The following is a 7,169-nucleotide window of genomic DNA, read 5'->3' as shown; positions in this document are numbered from 1 at the left end:
ACAAACGGATGCCTCTGATACCGGTATCGGGGCCGTATTGTCGCAAGTGAGGGATGGAGTGGAACACTCAGTCCTCTATCTCAGCAGGAAGCTGAACAAACATGAGCAAATGTATGCAGTCATAGAAAAAGAGTGCCTCGCCATTAAGTGGGCTCTAGAGGCCCTCAAATATTACCTGGTGGGCCGAAAGTTCAGGCTGATCACTGACCATGCCCCTCTCAAGTGGATGCACTTGAACAAGGAACGGAATAGCCGGGTGACCCGGTGGTTCCTTGCCCTGCAGGCCTACACTTTTACGGTGGAGCACCGCCCAGGGGTACAGATGGGGAATGCAGATGCCCTGTCCCGAGTGCACTGTTTGGTGGGTGTCATTGCTTGATCGGAGTGGTCTGAGCAGAGGGGGGGATAAGTGAGAATCATGTGGGAATAGTGGATGAGGGCAGGTATATCTCGCCCAGATACCTTTCCTATGTGGCCTAGTCTGGTCAGTATCGCACCTGGTGACTAATGAATAATGGGAGGCGGATATAAAAGGATGCCAGGTGGTTGTGTGAGTGTCTCAGCCTGGGAACACAGAGAGCCTGTCTGTGTCAGAGACACACGTGAGTGAAAGCAGTGCCCACTGCAACTGTGGTTTGGCTGGACGGGAGAAGCCCACCAGTTGGTAGTTAGGTTGTACTTTGTTTAGTTAGTGCCGGACAGGCAAGGTTTTGTTTTATGCTTTTTTTCTTTATGCATTGCTTTCACCGTTAATAAACCTGACCCAGTGTCAGTTATACCCGGACCCCGGCTGTGCGCCTGAGTTTCATGCTGACCGCTCGTGACCTTTGACCCCAGCAAAGGCGATCCCGGAGTGTTTTATCACAATATATATATATACACTGCTCAAAAAATAAAGGGAACCCTAGACACTCTAAGGGTCCCGTTACACATAGCAACGCTCCAGCGATCCCGACAACGATACAACCTGGTAAGGATCGCTGGTACATCGTTACATGGTCGCTAGTAAGTTGTCAAACAGGCAGATCTATTCAACGACGCAGCAACGATATAGCGATCCGTATAACGACCTCGGCAGTCGTTGGGACCTTGTCACACAGCAGCTATTCTGATGACTCACGCCTGCGTCCCTGAGTTCTGCGTCGCCAATGAGGTCACTCGTCGGCGTCAAACACAGCGATGCATGCTGGCCAGTGGGATGCCGACAATGAAAAAATGGCTCAGGACATTCGAGCACGATCAGCGATATCCAGCGGGGGGGGGCCGTGTCACACGTAGCGAGATCACTGGCGAGGTCGCTGTTGCGTCACAAAACCTGTGACGTTTCAGTGATCTCGCTAACGATCTCATTAAGTGAGACAGGGCCTTTACTGAGTAGACACATAGATGTTAGTGACCTTCCTATCATTTCTACCTGTTGTTTATTCCATTTGCACAACAGCAGGAGAAATTGAATCACAATCAGTGTTGATTTCACAGTAGTGTGACTGACTTGGAGTTACGTTTTGTTGTTTAAGTGTTCCCTTTATTTTTTTGAGTAGTATATATATGTGTCTCACTGACATCACTGACATATATATATAGACTGTATATGTTTTCACGAATATTTGAGGCCATGGATATGTGGCGCCCCTGAGGGTTCAGTCGCCATCGAGGTACTGCACCTCCTTCTGAGGTGCAGTATCCCACTCTCCAGGTAAGATGGTAACACCTGACCAGCCTCCAACACTCACATTCCACACGCACACCAGTAGTGTAGCAGAGCAACCTTTGTGGCTTCCTGCTTAGAACATGAAGAGTGCTTGGAGGTGGATGGAGCTTAGACTGCACAAGAGAGCGGGAGAATATTAGGAAAAGGTCAGTCTGTGAGAGAAGATCCCCTGAGAGGGATGGAGCGAAGAAGGTGCTGCAGCAGACTTCAGTGACCTGGAGCTGCTGGCACAGGAAAGGGCAATAGAAAGCCTGATTCTTCAGAAGGAAGATTGTTTAGTACGGAACGTAAGGAGAAGAGAACTAAGGACTAGGGTCAGAGCAGAACCCTTCCTGAAGTTTGAAGCGCATGGGCGGGGTCCGGTCCCCAAGGCTGTTTGTGAAATTAATGTTCCAGCAGCAGACACAGGAGTTATAGGAGCTGTGACCACTCTATTCCCACAAAAGACTCGAAGACACGGTGGCAACCTATGTGTGAGCCGGGACATGACGGATGGAGTCCCCGATGCAGGCTACAGTCACTTGTCATGCGAGTAGAGTTCCAAGGAACATCTGAGAGGAGGAACTTGGGTTTAACACACAACTACAAGTACTTCAGTTTAAGCGCTAGAGAGGAGACATTCAGAACAGGCACACGAAAGGGAGAGCTGGAAAGGTTAATTTCATCTGCCTGGGAGTTGGCTGAGCCCCTGATCTGGAGACCGCAGCATTGAAGCGGGCACCTGTCTGTGCCAAGAACGTGAGTAAAAGAACTGGAACTGCATTCATCTGTCTCATTGCCTTCTTCCTGCGCCAACCCACTCAGCACTGCTACATCTCTGTGCCTACCACTGCACTATCTACTTCTCCTCACTATCTCCTCATTTGCCAACCTCATCTACTCTGCCCTGGGACTACAGCCCTACCTGTGGAGGGCTACAACATCATTGCTGCACCACACCATCTGTCCCTGAGAAGCAACCCTGCAGCGCTGGTCAAACTGACCAGAAACCACAGGTGGCGTCACGAATCATCTCAATGACTTTATCCCCATCCCTTTACCCCTTTTACATTGATCGCCTGAGGCCACGGACCGGGTCATTGCCACTGTGACATCTCCCATTGTAATCAACGGGCCTGGCACCGAGTACCCCACGGCCTCTGGGGGCGAGTCATCCCTTATATGTCCAAGTTGCAAGCCGGTGAGAAAATCTCGCTGCACGGATGCCATACGGATGTCACACGGATGTTTAGAAAATCGCATCTTTGCATTCCACACGGATGACATACGGATCACTGTTCAGGGAACATTTTTGCGATTCTCATCCGTGTAAAACGGACCATATTTTTATACATTGTGTGTAACTCCAGCCTAACAATGACAAGCTGAGGCAACCTATGGTGTACTAACTTACAAGTGATCACATTACAAGAAAAATGGGGTGACAGAGCTTTTCCTTTATCAACTGCCTTAGATGACACAGTCATCACAGTCCGTGGCATCTAAGCGGTCAACCATTCAGGATCCGTGTTATTACAGCAGGAGCGGTGCTATGTAATACAGCCCCATTCTTGATTCTGATCAGGAAGTGCACTGACAACGTCAGCAAGATAACGGTGAAGTACATGTTCAAGAAAGGAGAAGCTAGCAGTCACCCCAAAGTACATCTTTGTTGATGGTTGTGAGGCAGATAAGTTTACCTAACTGAAAAAAAGACAGGATCCGATTTCCATATGTAAAGGTCTGAAATGCCCAGTTATACAGTCTATGTGCTGTGCGCACTGCTGCATATTTATTCGGCTGTATTTCTTTATGCATAAATTGGATGCCACATGATGTTTCCCCACAGACTAGAAAAATCTGCACATATGGCGTCCATGTGATTGCAATATTTACTACTAAAAGCTCACGAACAGCCCAATGCTTGAAAATTCAGTTTTTCTGATGGAACGAGAGCATAAAAAAGCATAAACAAGACAAATAAATATCGTACAGAGTGCATCCAGAAAACACACAAAGCAAGCCAGAATACATGTGTAACCAATAAGACAAGTTATACAGAGCACTTACATCCATGAAGAACTGCTTATTGTATTCTACAGCCGAAGCTTTGCAGAGAAAAATCACCCTATACACGAAACATGGTGAAACTCATTAAATTCCACGTACACCTTTTCAGCCAATTAAGTAAAACGTAAAACCTCAAATTCCCCTTTGTTTGAATGGTTAACATGTTATAAATGTTATTCCTGCCACTCTGGGGGGGGATAAATGGCACTATGTTGTAACTGCTTTCAATGTTTTTGTTGAATGTGATACTCTTAACATGCAACTATGGCGATTATGATTGGAAATTTTCAGGACTACAAATTTTGATTGTATAGTTCCCCAATACATATTAGATAAACTTCGGGCAAATGTGTATGGTGGCCTCTCGACTCTTCCCTGACAGATGATGTCGGAGGAGATAAGGATCCAGCGTGCTGGATTTTGGTCTGCCGATCCGTCACAGAAGAAGAAGTAAGCAGGCTCCTTGCATCTTCTCGCCCAACCACTTGCACCAGTGACCCATTTCCATCACATCTGCTCCAGTCCCTTTCCCCTGCTGTCACCCCTCACCTAACTAAAATATTTAACCTCTCTCTCTCTTCTGGTATTTTTCCCTCATCATTTAAGCATGCTATCATACATCCACTACTTAAAAAACCATCCCTCGACCAAAACTGTGCCGCTAACTATAGACCTGTCTCTAATCTTCCCTTCATCTCTAAACTCCTGGAACGCCTGGTCCACTCCCGTCTGATCCGCTATCTCTCTGATAACTCTCTTCTCGACCCTCTCCAATCTGGTTTCCGCTCTTTACACTCTACTGAAACTGCCCTCACTAAAGTCTCTAATGATCTACTAACAGTTAAATCAAATGGTCATTACTCCATGCTAATTCTCTTGGATCTCTCTGCAGCATTCAACACTGTGGATCATCAACTCCTCCTCACTATGCTCCGTTCCATTGGCCTCAAGGACACCGTTCTCTCATGGTTCTCCTCCTATCTCTCCGACCGCTCCTTTACTGTATCTTTTGCCGGTTCCTCCTCCTCTCACCTTCCCCTTACTGTTGGGGTTCCTCAAGGATCGGTTGTAGGCCCCCTCCTCTTCTCCTTGTACACTGCCCCTATTGGTCAAACAATCAGTAGATTTGGTTTCCAGTACCATCTCTATGCTGACGACACCCAATTATACGCTTCTTCTCCTGACATCACGCCAGCCTTTCTAGAAAACACCGGCGATTGTCTAAACGCTGTGTCTAATATCATGTCCTCACTATATCTGAAACTGAACCTGTCAAAGACTGAACTCCTGGTGTTTCCTCCCTCTTCTAATGTACCTATACCCGACATTGCCATTTCTGTGTGTGGCTCCACTATTACTCCCCAGCAACAGGCCCGCTGTCTTGGGGTCATACTTGATTCCGAGCTTTCCTTTGCCCCCCACATTCGATCACTGGCTCGCTCTTGTCATCTGCACCTTTGCTGATGACACAAAGCTAGGAGGGATAGCTAATACTAGAGAAGAGAGAGAGAGGATTCAAAAAGATTTAAATAAACTGGAGAAGTGGGCAGCAACTAACAGAATGGTTTTTAACAGGGAGAAATGCAAAGTACTACATCTGGGCAATAAAAATGAAAAAAGCATATATAGAATGGGAGGAATAGGGCTAAGTGACAGCACATGTGAAAAAGACTTGGGTATACTAATAGATCACAGACTGAATATGAGTCAACAGTGTGATGCAGCAGCAAAAAAGGCAAATGCAATTCTAGGATGTATTAACAGAAGCATACAGTCTAGATCACGTGAAGTAATTATTTCCCTCTACTCCTCTTTGGTCAGACCTCATCTGGAATATTGTGTCCAATTTTGGGCACCACATTTTAAAAAAGACATCAACAAACTGGAGCAAGTTCAGAAAAGAGCGACCAGAATGGTGACCGGTCTGCAAACCCTGTCTTATGAGGAAAGGTTGCAGGATTTAGGAATGTTTAGTTTGCAAAAGAGAAGACTGAGAGGAGACTTAATAGCTGTCTACAAATATCTAAAGGGCTGTCACATTGTAGAAGGATCAACTTTATTCTCATTTGCACAAGGAAAGACTAGAAGCAATGGGATGAAGCTGAATGGGAGGAGACACAGATTAGATATTAGAAAAAACTTTTTGACAGTTAGAGTGATCAATGAGTGGAACAGGCTGCCACGAGAAGTGGTGAGTTCTCCTTCAATGGAAGTCTTCAAACAGAGGCTGGACAGACATCTAACTGGGATGATTTAGCGAATCCTGCTTTGAGCAGGGGGTTGGACCAGATGGCCCAGGAGGTCCCTTCCAACTCTACGATTCTATGATTCAAAAACATTTCTAGAATCCGACCTTTTCTTACTTTTGACTCTGCAAAAACTCTTACTGTTTCTCTTATTCACTCTCGTCTCGACTATTGTAACTCTCTTCTAATCGGTCTCCCTCTTACCAAACTCTCCCCTCTCCAATCTGTCTTGAATGCTGCAGCCAGGATCATATTCCTCACCAATCGTTACACCGATGCCTCTACCTTGTGCCAGTCATTACACTGGCTACCCATCCACTCCAGAATCCAGTACAAACTTATTGCCCTCATCCACAAAGCCCTCCATAGCTCAGCACCACCTTACATCTCCCTTGTTTCAGTATACCACTCTACCCGCACCCTCCGTTCTGCTGATGACCTGAGGTTAGCATCCTCAATAGTCAGAACCTCCCACTCCCATCTCCAAGACTTTACACGTGCTGCGCCAATTCTTTGGAATGCACTTCCCAGGTCAATACGATTAGTCCCCAATCCCCACAATTTTAAGCGTGCCCTGAAAACGCATTTATTCAGACTGGCCTAGCGCCTCAACACATTAACCTAATCTATCCCTGTGCGGCACAGCCAAAAGTTTTACCATAACCAGGTTCCCCGCATCATGTTCCCACATGCTTTATGCATCCATCAGCCCTCTGTGTCTGTACTGTTACACACTTAACATTATGGCTGGTCCAAACAATCAGGGCAACTGTTACCACCCACCTTTCGTGTCTCCCTTTTTCCCTCATAGACTGTAAGCTTGCGAGCAGGGCCCTCATTCCTCTTGGTATTTTGTTATAATCTACTGTATGTGATTATTGTTATGCTGTAATGTCTATTGTCTATAGAAATCCCCTCTGAAATGTAAAGTGCTGCGGAATATGTCGGCGCTATAGAAATAAAATGTATTATTTATTATTATTATTTGTTCTGCACGAGATAAGCCACCAACTGACAGAGACCCTCTAGTAGAGAAGATCGGAGTGCTCAGCCGAGCCAGTGCTTCCGAGTATGGAAGAGTCAGGAGAAAAAGCTGCCAGCTGAACAAACAGCCGAACTATTGTTTGGCCAACAGTTGTTAATGGTGTATGGGGCCCCTAAGA

The sequence above is a fragment of the Dendrobates tinctorius genome, unplaced genomic scaffold (assembly GCF_039654945.1).
Source record: "Dendrobates tinctorius isolate UK_male_01 unplaced genomic scaffold, ASM3965494v1 ptg000070l, whole genome shotgun sequence".
NCBI classification, from domain to species: Eukaryota; Metazoa; Chordata; class Amphibia; order Anura; family Dendrobatidae; genus Dendrobates; species Dendrobates tinctorius.
The sequence above is the reverse complement of the archived record's forward strand: the minus strand, read 5'-3'. Positions refer to the sequence as shown.